Raw genomic sequence first — 14,016 nt, 5'->3', positions numbered from 1 at the left:
TTTCAAAAGATGATTTGAGGAAAAACTAATTTTATTTAAATTAATCATTTTTGTTTTTTCAGTCCATCATATAATTGTTGTGTTCTATGAAAAAATTGTTGGTTGAGTATTAAAAATTATTTTCAATTAAATCAAATGTTCAAACGCTCAAGCTTTGTTTTCATTGTATTTTTTTGTTTTAAGCTTTGTTAAATTTATATTGTTAATCATTTGACTCAACAAAACAAATGGATAAAGTATAATTTTAACTTTTAAAAAACTATTAACATTTGTTAATAGTAGTATATTGTCTTTTGTTGGACAAAACATAATTCTTATCTTTTATACTATTTGAGAATTGAGATATATATATATATATATATATATATATATATATATATATATATATATATATATATATATCTTTTCAATTAAATCGTTTAAAAAAGTATTTATAATAACGTTGTTTTAAACTTTAAAACGTTCCAAATCGCGGAAGTAGCGCAATGACTTGCCGCGCCCACTTCCGGCATCAGACGGTTAGGCTGGCGCTGTCGTCCTCACACTGCTATGACGTATGGTACTGCGGTTCTGCAGTTAGACCTATCTCGATCTGTTAGTTTGATCAGCAGAAAAAATCTCTTTTGAAAACATTGTTTATATTTGCAATACCATTTGGTGGTGCTAAGAAATTCCTTACTTCAGCTTTAAAGCATTAGTTCGCCCCAAAATGAAAATTCTGTCCTTGTTTACTCACCCTTATGTTGTTTCAAATCTGTATGCTGTTATTTTAATTTTGGATTCACTTTTCAACACAATGACAGTTCGTAGTGACCACATGTGCCAAGCTCCAAACAGATATAGAAAGATATATTTCAAGTCTTCTTAAGTCAATAGCTTTGTGTGAGGAACAGACAAAAATGTAAGTTGTTATCCTTCAAAATTTCTCCCTTTTGTGTTTCACAGAAGAAATGTCAGCAGATGGGTTTGTAACAACACAAGGGTGCGTAAATAACAACGTAACTTAAATTTTTGTGTTAACTATCCCTTTAACACATCTACTGCAAAGGTCTTTGATGATTAATGCCTTCAGAGTTTAAAGATTTAGGCTAATAGATATTATTCTCTGGTTATTAGTAATGTACCGCTAAAAAAGTCCAAGAAACCCAAAAACAAATTTCATATAAGCAAAGGAAAGACAACAAAAAAAGTGAAGGAAAGGCTGCAACAAGACTAATATTTTCCTTCACACAAGAGAATAGAACAAGGGACCTTCTGAAGTTTCCATAAACTTCTCGCTGCTTTTCTTCTTCCTCCACTTCCAGGGTTTGAAGATGTTCCCCAGAGTGGAGAATTTGCCCTTACATTTGGAGGGAGGGGTGCAGTCTCCTGCCACTCCCCCTTCGCTTCCTGTGGTGCTATGCTGATGGTCACCTTCATCATCTGGAGGAGAGACAGAAAATGTGATATCTGGCTGACCAGCCAATCACAAGACATAGAGCAGAGCAGATTAATGTCTCAGAGAGACCATGGGTCAGATGGTTTACGTCAGTAGCTCTCAAGTGGTGGGTTGCGACCCAAGTCAGTTCTGATAGGGTCACGAACAGCGGGGAAAGACAGATGCTTAATGCAAATAATAAAATGCACCTAACATTATAAGCATGCATATAGCAAAATAAATAGACTTAAAATTTAAAGGGAGTAGTATACGCTTCCCATATCTTGAAGTCAAAGAACTTGTGTCCAACCATCACTGCAGCATTTTGCAACTAATTCATCTGTCATTTGGTAGAAGCTAGCTAAATTTGGCAGATGCCGACATGGTCAGATTGCGTGACATGTCTTCATCCTCAAAAATCAAAGAACAAAACTATGCAAGCTAAAAGAAATTGTGACCCAGACTTCATTTAATATAGGTTCATTTGCAGCAAGCATAAGCGTGGGCTTGTCTGACATATGCAAAATGTGCTTTGTGTAGTTAATACATTTTAATGTTTGACTTTAAGAACATTTGACTTCTGTACAATTTCAGTACTCTGTTGGATCACCTCTTGATGTCCAATGTAAAATCTCAGTCCTAAAGCAAAACCAGCTGAGAACCACTGGTTTCCATAATTCAAACTGTATGTGCTGTGCAAAGAGTTTACATAAGCATATTATATAAAATGTATCAGATCAGGGAGCATTATAATATTGTGCCACCATATGTTAACGAAATATGCAAAATACTACAAACAATACTTCAAAAGAGAAGCTGTGTCCTGACATGTGCACTGGCATTGATCCATAGACGCCATCATGCGCAAAATACTTGACACCACAACCCTTCTCCAACCTCAATATCAAAACATACTAAACTGCTGAGACTTATAAGAGTGAGTGTTGTTTTAAACCCCAACACTGATTGTTTTCTGGCACTCTCGTGAGAAGACCAGCGGATCCCCAGAATGGATCTCAATCAGATCTCGGCATGCTGAGTGGACCAGTGGCCAATGCTGTCCCATGTTACACACTCACATTCCTCTGAGGTCCAGCACTTCCAAGAGACTCACAATCTCACATCTTTGGCCAATTCAAGTGGGTGCTGAATGTGGCTTTGAACTTTCTAGTGTTTGAGACTGGGCCTCAATGTACTCTTTTGTATTCTGATGAAGAAGCTGTGTCTCCTATTTGGTACAATTAGCAAATGGAAAGCAATGAACCTGAATTGATGGGTATTGATTCCACAATAAAGGATCATGTTTAGTAATAGATTAATACGGTGGTTCCCAACCGGTCAATTGCGATCTACCAGTTGATTACATTATCCTTGTCAGTCGATCGCAAGATGGTTTGGCCAAAATAGTAAAGTGACCATAGCCTACAAATTTTAATCATACACATTTTAATAAACACAGACAATCGCCTCGCAGCTCGCAATATGACATATTATCACTTCATTGCTCATAATTGTGCATGCCTATAAAATAAAAATAACTTCATATTTGTTCTTTTCTTCCCCAATTACTATACATTATGCATATTGTGGAATATTTGGAGAATACACTTGGAAATGTAGGAGATACTGTACAGTGCCTTTACTCGCAATCATTATTTGTCCTTAACATGCTACACAGCAATACATTTTAAAACTCTGTGAGACTGCTTGGTTTAAAGATCAGACTATTCTGCCTGAATAGAAAGAGATTTCATTAATATTTCAGTTACTGGTTCAGTAAATGTTCCTGTGATGATATGCAAATCTATTACGCATAATCGACTACTTACTGTCTGTATGTGTTAGTTTGCATAAAGTCAGACATTATATTATCCTTTATTCATATTGGATCAATAATTAACTTAAAAACAGTATTATTTTTAATTTTAATTATGAGCCAAACCTCCCTGTACTACATAAATACAAAGATTGTTCAGAAAAGATTTTGAATCTTAGTTTGTGCATTCCTCTGTTCAACACATGCACATTTTTTCTTATCTAAAATTACATTTTTGAACCAGTGAATGTGACCTAAACTCGTGTTTTTTGTTTTTGTCAGTTTTCCAGTAAATTATTCCACCATTTCTATATTATGAATATAAAATAATTTTATAGAGTTTTAAAATGGATTATTAAGCCTTATATTTTGATTCATCATTAAATTAACACACTTGACATGTTGTGATTCATTCTAAGAAAACGTTACTGGGGTGTGTTCCATTCAGCTGCCCTATTAACTTTGAAGACTTTATCATTATAAACTATTGTGGCTATGGTTGGCAGAAAGGTGTTGCTCAAAAATATTGGTCATTCTGTCTTTTGGTTCTTTGTATTAAAGCGGCTTTCAATTTGAGCGTTTTAGGGGCTGTTCAAACCCAATGCATCTGTCTACACTGTTTTTCAATTGTTTTCCTATGTTTTCTATCATTAAATTGTAGAAAATACTCCGATTCCAAAAACCGATACCATCTGACATACAAATGTCCTAGCAGAAACATTCAGCACACAGATTAATATCACATTATGTCCTAGTGATTATCAAACCACAAAGCTAATTCACTATGTAGTGTGTAGCACATACAGACTACATATTTAATGAAACAGCAGCCTTTTGTGGTTTAATAATCACACTGGGTCATGCAACATCCTTCTGTTTTGGAGGTGAGAAGCTATCATCAAAAACGAACAGAAAAGGAAAGGGCTTCAATCCGAAATAAAATCTTTCCTCCAAAATAAGAGCTCCACTTAAATGGAAAAAATTAATAAATATGACAGCAATATATCACTATTGAATTAGGTTATTTAATATTCACTACTACTAGTAATAATAATAAATCAAAAGTAATTATATAATATTTAAGCAATATATAACATCTGTGTTGCTCTGCAGCACTTAATTTGATCAAAATAACTACAATTTAATATTTTTACATTTGCATTTACATTTATGCATTTGGCAGACGCTTTTATCCAAAGCGACTTACAGTGCATTTATTACAGGGACAATCCCCCCCCCCCCGGAGCAACCCGGAGTTAAGTGCCTTGCTCAAGGACCCAATGGTGGTGGCGGTGGGGATCGAACCAGCGACCTTCTGATTAACAGTTATGTGCTTTAGCCCACTACACCTCCACTACTCCACACGTCGAAAATTAAATGTTATTTTTTATTTGTTTACAGATTTAATTAATTAAAATTAAGGATATATACAAATTAATGATAGCAAATTACATTATTGCATATACACATAACATAGGGCTGCTTGATTATGAAAAATATCATATTTGTAAATGATTCCACTTGATATTGTAGTTGCGATGAATTGATTAATTTATAGTCAAATAATTCTTATGTGGGGGTCTCTACATTAAATATTCTTAATGATATTAAGAAATATTCTTGATTTTACTCATCCAAATCAAGCAGAGAACTGTGTTCCTGAATTACTTTCTTGCTGTTTAATACATTGGTAAATCAAGACACTTAAATGGTCAACTTCATATTGGTCCTTTTAGCAGCATGAAAAACCAAACTGTTCTTTATATTCTGAATAAATTATGCACTGAAACCTGTGATTAGTTATAATACACAATTGCTACAAAAGATCACATTGTAAATAGAAATTTTGATGCAATGCAAGTAGACCTACAAAGAATGCATAATTGACAATTTTCAAGATTAGATAATTGTGGCAAATGCAATTGTAATCTCGATTATTTTTTCAATTCATTGTGTGGCCCACATGATCATTATATTAGCAATTGGCCAGTTTCTCTTAAGATTTTGCACTGACCACTGAAAAACCCATTTTGGTTAACTGGTAGTTATGACCCCAAACCATAATGTGTACTGTATATGGGTAAAAAGTCTGTGCTCACAACAAAACAAATGCCCAAATAAGTAGCTTTCAAACATGTCTACAACACAATTTAAGATGACCTTGCCAGATGATGGTAGGTCCCTAGAGATGCATGTACAGCAAATGGCTCTCTTCAGAATAACAAATTTAGTCCTTAAACAGTGACTCATTTATAAAAAGCTTTAGTGCAGTTCTGTCTTGCGCTTAGTGACAAACTAATATATGCCAGGTTCGCTATAAACTACCTAATATTGCTCATTAATGTTAAAAGTGGTAGGCATGTAACATCTAGCCCATTAAACATAGGATGTCCTGTGAGACCTGTGCTGGGTGGCAAATGACAACAAATAAAATATGGGCAAGCAAACGGGCAAAACCTGCAACCCATGTATGATGGGGGCAGAACACTCACGCACTCAGCAGAGGGGGGAAAACAAACCAGAAAAAGAACCTTGGCAAAGATGAGCCGATGAAAGAAACAAAAGGTCCACTGTATGGACAGATTAGTCTACCTGGACTCCAGCTACCATGGCAACTTGTGTGGAAGCAAAAATCCATAGAAGTGTTCACTTGCTTTCTTGCTTGATGTTCCCAGTCATGGAGAGAATAAGTGAAATCGAACAGAAAACAAAAGCACTATTCCTACAATGCAGAAAAACTGAACACCCAAACATATATCTGACAGTCGAACCTTGAGTCTGAGAAACAGGCAGTATCACAACTCAAATCTGTGAAGACTCAAAGTTCCTTGAGCACATGGAAAGTGTAAAAGCCAGACAAGTTTCCTAGTGACAAATTGCGAGCCTCACAATGGGAACACTTCCATCAAGAAAAGAGCTGAAAGTACGGCTGTAGAGAATTCACAAATTTGTATGCATTGACACGTGCACTGACACAAACAAGGTATTGCACAGATATTGTCCAGCTGCATTTAAATTTAGCACAAGCAACCTGAGTCATGTCATTAGCCCTTAATGGATTAGGCATCACTAACAGCTCAGAGATAACTGAAGTAGAAGAAAACTGATCTGGAAGAAATCCCAATGATACGGTGTGGATCTAAAGAGGTCACTTAGAGTGCAGGGAGTGAGTTGTGTTTGAAGAGCAATCTGTGCTAAGGCTGTACCGTTAATGGCAGGGAGAGAATCGGATTGCTTCAGAAAACAGAGGGGGGTAAGGCCTGATAAACAGAGGGAGGAAACGGCACTCCACCCTGATCCTGAAACAGGGATGAGGGGAAGGGAGTAAGAGGTTAAGAGAACAGAGAGAACCCCCTCCCATTGTCCACTGCAGTCAGTAAGTTTACATGCGCAGTAGTTAAGCTACAGTCTTCTGCCTGTCCAAGTATACATGACACAATGCATAATTGAGTAGTTGAAGGAAGGACGTCAGCTGAGGAAGTGTTAAATACATGTTGCATGTCAATTTTATCTTCCAGAGCACGCACACACCAGGCCAATTGTGTTCCGATTAACGTGAATACATGCTGTATGAAGTCGAACTACAATCACATTATCTAGGTCCGTTATTCTGCCTTCAAATATGCGGTACGATTTCAGTCAGACTAAAGCGTTAACATGACATTTTAAAAGACAAATTGTTGCTTTAGTACAACTGAAAAGGAACTTTTAATGTGCATGTAAACATACTCGGTGTGAAGGGGAAACTGGACAACGGAAGACTGATAAGTCTGATCTGAGTCTGTTTAAACAGGTGTGTTTTTATTTGAACTAATAGATGGATGCAGATCCGGATGCTAACAGACCAAATAAAGCTAAGGCTACACCAATTCTTTCCAAAGAAAGAACCCAATGCTTTCAAAAGCAGCTCAACTGTTCCTGAAAGGATGTGACAATGACTACTTACTCCTTTATAATGAGCTTGGCTTACCCTCTATTGAGCAATGATTTTAAGGGCCCTCTCTGCCACATTACCTAATATCAAGTACTTAATCAGAATGCAGAGAACTCAAACCAATTATATAAAGCCCAACCACTTAACATACAGCTAAAAAGAATCCAATTGTCTACCAAAGAGAGACAAAGTCAACAATTTTATTTGTGGGACAGGTAACCACCAAAGCATTTATACCACACACAGCAAAGGAGAAAGTCATCATCTGTTAAACAGATGGAGGCGGTTTATAATACCATCTTAATGGGTCACATCACTTTAAAGATGTGTACATGAAAGATCCCACCTATGGCACATGTAGAACCACATATGAAATGTATTGACCTATATGAACTGAGGACTGTGCAAGTGTGCATGAATCTTTTGCTTATGCAAGAGTGAACGCATGTACTGAATATGGATGCATGTACAGCATATGCTACCACAGAATCTGCTAGCCAGTTGTGTTATAGGAAATAAGGCAGGTTGCAGCCTGGAGCAGCTTGTTTCATTATGTAACAGTCCGTCTCCACTGAGAGAAACCTTAGGCTCCACAATCACAGCTCTGCCACTACACAGCACCCCCTCATATATTGCTTGATAGTTACAAATAAATACAGGCTCTCATCCGAGACGGCCTTGTTTGGCAGGCCTCTTTAATCCAGAGTTGCACTTTTTTCAACAGAGTTGAAAAATCCAACAAAAAAAGCCTAATACGAAACAACCGGATGAAAATTAAACGTTAGAATGGCAGCCGTTTGAAGTTAAGTTCAAATTGGGTGCATTGTTGAAGAGATAATAAGTTTCCAATGCTTCCAGCAAATTAGTCAAGGAAAGTAAATGAATAGAGCAGTGAGCAGAGCCCATTAAGGGGACAAAGAAGCCTGTTTTGTGACATGAAATTTAGCCATGCCATTTGGGTGAGGAGCTGTACAGACTTGATTGCTTCCTTGATTGTGCAGTAATTGAACGTCAACTGTATTTGGGGTAAACAGTGCTTACAGCATGGTGATTCAGACTTGAGCAGTTTCTTCATTAATAAATGATGTTTTGATGGTGTAGTTATTTCAAGGACAATGAAACCAAACAGTAACACTATATTTCACCATGTAATAACTAATAAAGAAATACTCCAATAACATTTTTTTATTATAAACATTTGTATTGATTCCATCCACAAAAAAAACAATAAACACAACATTAAATACAGAATCAGTTATATAAATTAAACCCCTATTGGAGGAAGCTTTCCATTCTTTAATGATTCCGTATAAACTTCTAACAAAAGTGGAGCCAGTTCTGTAGCTTAAGATCTAAAAAATTCCACGGCAATGCCAATGTTACGTTCGTCAGAAGGAGGCAGACGAGGAGTGAGGATCTATGTGCAGTTCCTTTAATGAGATGAGCAAAAGGGTGAACTAAAATAAAACAAAACCAGGAACAAACAAAACAACCACGAGGGGAAAACACAACATAAACATGAAAAACCATAAACGGAGAGTACGGGCAGGATATGAACACTCATACAATAAAGACATGCACAAACAACGACCGACAGAGACTGAACAAACAATGGGGCTTAAGTACACAGGGATAGTGATGATTAAACGAGACACAGGTGAGAACAATGAATGACTGCAATGATGAGGGCAGGGAATTATGAGAAGTGTAGTTTTATGACAAAGACTAGTAAAACACGGGGCAGACAACAAGGGAATCATGAAATAACCCCCCCCTCAAAGGAGCGGCTTCCAGACGCTCTTAAAAAAAATACAAAATAGCCAAAAAACTAAAATCGTGCAAGGAGTGAGGGGAGGCAGGCAGACCAAAGAGGGCACAAGGGGCAAACAGACAGTCCAAGGGGGCACAAGGGGCAGACAGGCAGTCTGGGGGGGCACAGAGGGCAAGAAGGCAGTCCAAGGGGCCACAGGGGGCAGACAGAAAGTCCAAGGGGGCACAGAGGGCAAGAAGGCAGTCCAAGGGGGCACACGGGGCAAACAGGAAGTCCAAGGGGGCACAGAGGGCAAACAGGAAGTCCAAGGGGCCACAGGGGGCAGACAGAAAGTCCAAGGGGGCACAGAGGGCAAGAAGGCAGTCCAAGGGGGCACACGGGGCAAACAGGGAGTCCAAGGGGGTACAGGGAGCAGACGGGCAGTCCACGGGGAGCACAAGATGGGGACTGGGTCAGGTGGCCTGGGAGCTGGCCACAGGGCAATGACAGGTTCAAGAGGCCCGGGAGGTGGCCACAGGACAGCCATGGGGAACTGCGAGGGCTGAGCCGAGGAAGGCTAAGGAGGCGGAGCTGAGGGAGGCTCAGGAGGCGGAGCCGAGGAAGGCTCAGGAGACGGAGCTGTGGGAGGCTCAGGAGGCGTAGCCGAGGAAGGCTCGGGAGGCGGAGCCGAGGAAGGCTCAGGAGGTGGAGCCGAGGAAGGCTCGGGAGGCGGAGCCGAGGAAGGCCCGGGAGGCGGAGCCATGGAAAGCACTGGAGGTTCAGGGGGCGGAGCCGTGGGAGGCTCAGGAGGTGGAGCTGAGGGAGGCTCAGGAGGCGGAGCCAAGGAAGGCGGAACCGAGGAAGGCTCAGGGGCGGAGCCGAGGAAGGCATGGGAGGCTCAGGGGGCGGAGCTGAGGGAGTCTCAGGGGCGGAGCCAAGGGAGGCGGAACCATGGAAAGCTCTGGAGGTTCAGGGGGCGGAGCCGTGGGAGGCTCAGGAGGTGGAGCTGAGGGAGGCTCAGGAGGCTGAGCTGAGGAAGGCTCTGAAGGCGGAGCCGAGGGAGGTGGTGCCATAGGAGGCTCTAGAGGCGGAGACCTGGAAGGCTCTGGAGGCGGAGCCGAGGGAGGTGGCGCCATAGGCGGCTCTAGAGGCGATGGCCTGGAAGGCTCTGGAGGTGGAGCCGAGGGAGGTGGCACCGTAGGAGGTTCCAGAGGCAGAGGCCTGGAGGGCTCTGGAGGTGGAGCCGAGGGAGGTGGCGCCGTAGGATGCTCTAGAGGCGGAGCCCTAGGAGGCTCTGGAGTCTCTGGGGCAGAGCTGTAGGAGGCTCGGGAGGCGGAGCCCTGGAAGGCTCTGAAGGCGGAGTCGTAGGAGGATCGGGAGGCGGAGCCCTGGGAGGCTCGGGTGGCTCGAGAGGCGGAGCCCTGGAAGGCTGGAGAGACGGAGCCCTGGAAGGCTCAGGAAGCGGAGCCCTGGGAGGTTCGAGAGGCACAGCCCTGGGAGGCTCGGGTGGCGGAGCCCTGGGAGGCTCGAGAGGCGGAGCCCTGGGAGGCTCGAGAGGCTCGAAAGGCGGAGCCCTGGGAGGCTCGAGAGGTGGAGCCCTGGGAGGCTCGGGATGCGCTGGCTCTTGGACGGTCATGGCTACAGGCGCTGGCTCAGGGACGGTCGAGGCTACAGGCGCTGGCTCAGGGACGGCCGAGGCTACAGGCGCTGGCTCAGGGACGGCCGAGGCTACAGGCGCTGGCTCAGGGACGGCCGAGGCTGCAGGCGCTGGCTCTGGGACGCCCGGGGCTGCAGGCGCTGGCTCGCTGACCGTGGCAGGTGTAGGCGCTGGCTCGCTGACCGTGGCAGGCGTGGGTGCTGGCTCACTGACCGTGGCAGGCATGGGCGCTGGCTCGCAGACCGTGGCAGGCGTGGGCTCTGGCTCGCAGACCGTGGCAGGCGTGGGCTCTGGCTCGCAGACCGTGACAGGCGTGGGCTCTGGCTCGCAGACCGTGGCAGGCGTGGGCTCTGGCTCGCAGACCGTGGCAGGCGTGGGCTCTGGCTCGCAGACCGTGGCAGGCGGGAGCTGGGGAGTGGAAGACTTTCTTCTCCTCCTCCTCCGGGCGGACGAAGTTGGCAGCGCTGGCTCGTTGATCAAGGCAGGCATGGGGGTTGGGTTGCTGGCAGGTGGGGCAGGCGAAACAGGACGAGCCATGTACGACTGGATGGTCACCACTGTGGGAGGAGAGGCAGGATCCTCCTCAACATCACCCACAGTGAACGGCGAGCCGCATGCCAGAAGGGTCTCCTCCACAAAATCGCTGGTGGCAACCGCTCCTTGAGTGCACTGTTCAGGTTAGCCTGGAAAAACACCACCAGGGAGGAGTCAGGGAAGTCGGTGGCACTCGCAATCGCCAGAAAATTCCGGATGTGGTCTTCCACCGGACGGTTTCCCTGCATCAGGCTGAGCAGACGGCAGCTTGCTTGTAGAACCGCTAGATCCATTTGTGGTCGGTCGTTCTGTTACGTTCGTCAGGAGGAGGCAGACGAGGAGTGAGGATCTATGTGCAGTTCTTTTAATGAGATGAGCAAAAGGGTGAACAGGATAACTAAAATAAAACAAAACCAGGAACAAACAAAACAACCACGAGGGGAAAACAGAACATAAACATGAAAAACCATAAACGGAGAGTACGGGCAGGATATGAACACTCAGACAATAAAGACATGCACAAACAACGACCGACAGAGACTGAACAAACAATGGGGCTGAAGTATACAGGGATAGTGATGATTAAACGAGACACAGGTGAGAACAATGAATGACTGCAATGATGAGGGCAGGGAATTATGGGAAGTGTAGTTTTATGACAAAGACTAGTGAAACACGGGGCAGACAACAAGGGAATCGTGACAGCCAACTGGCCCCAGAGCCTTGCCACTAGGCAGGGCCCTAATTACCTCATCAAGCTCCTCCAATCTCAGAGTCAAGAGAATTATTTTGCTCAGTCGTCAATTTAGGGAGTTCTAATGGTTCCACAAAGTTTCTAATATCTTCATCAGTAGACGAAGACTTGAACTATAAAGATCAAGATAGAACTCTTTATAGGCATTAGTAATTTCAATTGCCAAATTCTAAATTTCACCACAAGCAGATTTCACTGAGGGAATGGTAGAAAAAGACTCTCTCTGTTTTATATATCTAGGCCAGAAGTTTTCCCGCTTTTTCCCCCAACTCAAAGTATGACTGTCTTACCCTGAATAACCAAAACTCCACTTTCTGCGACAAAATAGTATTATATCTGTATTTCAAACAGGTCAATACTCTGAGGCCATCAGATGGCATTTGGCGCTTCAACTCTGCCTCTGCACAATATTCCCTTCCAAATCCACGAGTTCTCGTGCTTTGGATTTTTTGGTGAATGAGGCATACTGTATGATCCGACCCCTAAGAACCACCTTAAGTGCCTCCCAAGCCATGCCCACAAAAGATACTGAGGACCAGTTGGTCTTCATATAAACACTGTTTTCAGTCTTTAACATTTGTTGGAAATCAGGATTTTGCAAAAGGGATACATTAAAGCGGCAACTATATAATTTTTTTTTCTACGTATGTGGCAATATCTCTAAACTCACCAGGGTGTGATCCAAGACTAAGATGTTTCCAATTGAGCAATCCACAACAGATGCAATGAGGGACTTATATATATATATATATATATAAAAAAAAAATCTATTCTAGAATAAATCTTATGGACTGATGAAAAAAAATTATAGTCCCTACCAGATGGGTTCAAATGTCTCCAAATATCTGCAAGACCAAGATTTTTTACACATCAATGTTGCTCTAGGGGGCTTACACACTTTTGCTTCACTATGATCAAGGACTGAGTTCATCAATAGATTAAAGTCTCCTCCCAATATTATATCATGAGAGGTGCCAACGGTTTGCAACATCCCTTCAAGATCTATAAAAAAGCCCTGATCATCAGCATTAGGTGCATAAATATTAGCCAAATTCAACCTTTGCCCCTGAATTTCCGCTAAAACAATTAATGACTCTTCCTAATTTATCAATCTGTTTGAAAAATTTGAATGTTTATTTATTTATATAATGACTCCCCTGCTCTTACTTGAGCCAGCTATGAAGAAAACATGTCCACCCCATATCTTCCCAAATTCTTCAGCTTCCTGTGGGGAAAGATGCATTTCTTGTAGAAACACTATATCATATTTCTTATGTTTAAGAAAATAAATATCCTTCCTTCTTTTTTATGGGGTGCCCCAACCCATTCACATTCAATGTGGTGAGAGACAATCCACTCATATTAACATTTGACATTTTGATATAATAGAAAAAATAAACTGAGTGTCAAAAACGAAATGATAAAGACCACATTTGGTGCAACAATAAAACCCTAAATTTCCCCTCGAACAAAACGTGAAAAAAAAAAGAAAAACGTGCGCATTAACCACGTGCACGACAGTGCTAACCGCCATCGATCCCTCTAAACTCAATGAGTCCATGCATGTCAACTTGAGTATCCGCACCAGCTTTGCTGTCGGATTGCTCAAGCCCGGTGCTTCTATACAAATTTTAGTTGAGGCAAATACTTTGTAAAACAAACTCCAGCCAATAGAAGGCATAAGCACAAAGAACAAGCAGATTCATCCACAGCTGTTCCGAAGGTGTGTTCCTCACAAAACAAACTCCAGCCACTAGGTAGAACCAGCACAAAAAGAAACAAAACAGGCGTCCCAGTTCCTCGGATGGTCAAGTGTATATTTAACGAGTCAAGTTGACTCAGAGGCCACATAAGAAACACACCATGATTTCCGCAGTCCATCAACTCTATAAAAGACATCGCTGTTGAAGGCATTTAGATAATTTGCGGTCATACTTATCGCTGGCCGGGAACCTCAGTGTAAAAGCGATCTACTGTCAATGCAAAGTTTCTTGAAGGAGCGTCACTCCACAAAACAAACTCCAGGCGCTAGGTGAAACCAACACAAAAACAAACAAAAATGGCACCCAGATTCCTCAGACAGCCAAGTGCAAGTACAGCAACTTCAAAGAGCAAATATGTGACCCGTCACGGAAACCAGTGACACAAGTCGGC

The 14,016-nt window shown here is 42.4% G+C and overlaps 1 long non-coding RNA gene across 5 annotated transcripts in view; it reads right to left on the bottom strand.

Moving 5' to 3' along the window:
* Positions 1-1,141: 1,141 nt before the first annotated feature.
* The window catches only part of LOC127656312 (uncharacterized), a 42,616-nt gene continuing 29,741 nt past the window's right edge, over positions 1,142-14,016 (bottom strand). For 3 of the 5 annotated variants that reach the window (XR_007972149.1, XR_007972150.1, XR_007972148.1), the window contains exon 4: positions 1,142-1,422. This is a non-coding gene — a long non-coding RNA (uncharacterized LOC127656312). The remainder of the gene's footprint in view (positions 1,423-14,016) is intronic. The other 2 variants (XR_007972146.1, XR_007972147.1) reach the window with 2 other exon arrangements.

This window comes from Xyrauchen texanus, chromosome 15 (genome assembly GCF_025860055.1).
Source record: "Xyrauchen texanus isolate HMW12.3.18 chromosome 15, RBS_HiC_50CHRs, whole genome shotgun sequence".
Taxonomy (NCBI): domain Eukaryota; kingdom Metazoa; phylum Chordata; class Actinopteri; order Cypriniformes; family Catostomidae; genus Xyrauchen; species Xyrauchen texanus.
The sequence above is the reverse complement of the archived record's forward strand: the minus strand, read 5'-3'. Positions and strand labels throughout refer to the sequence as shown.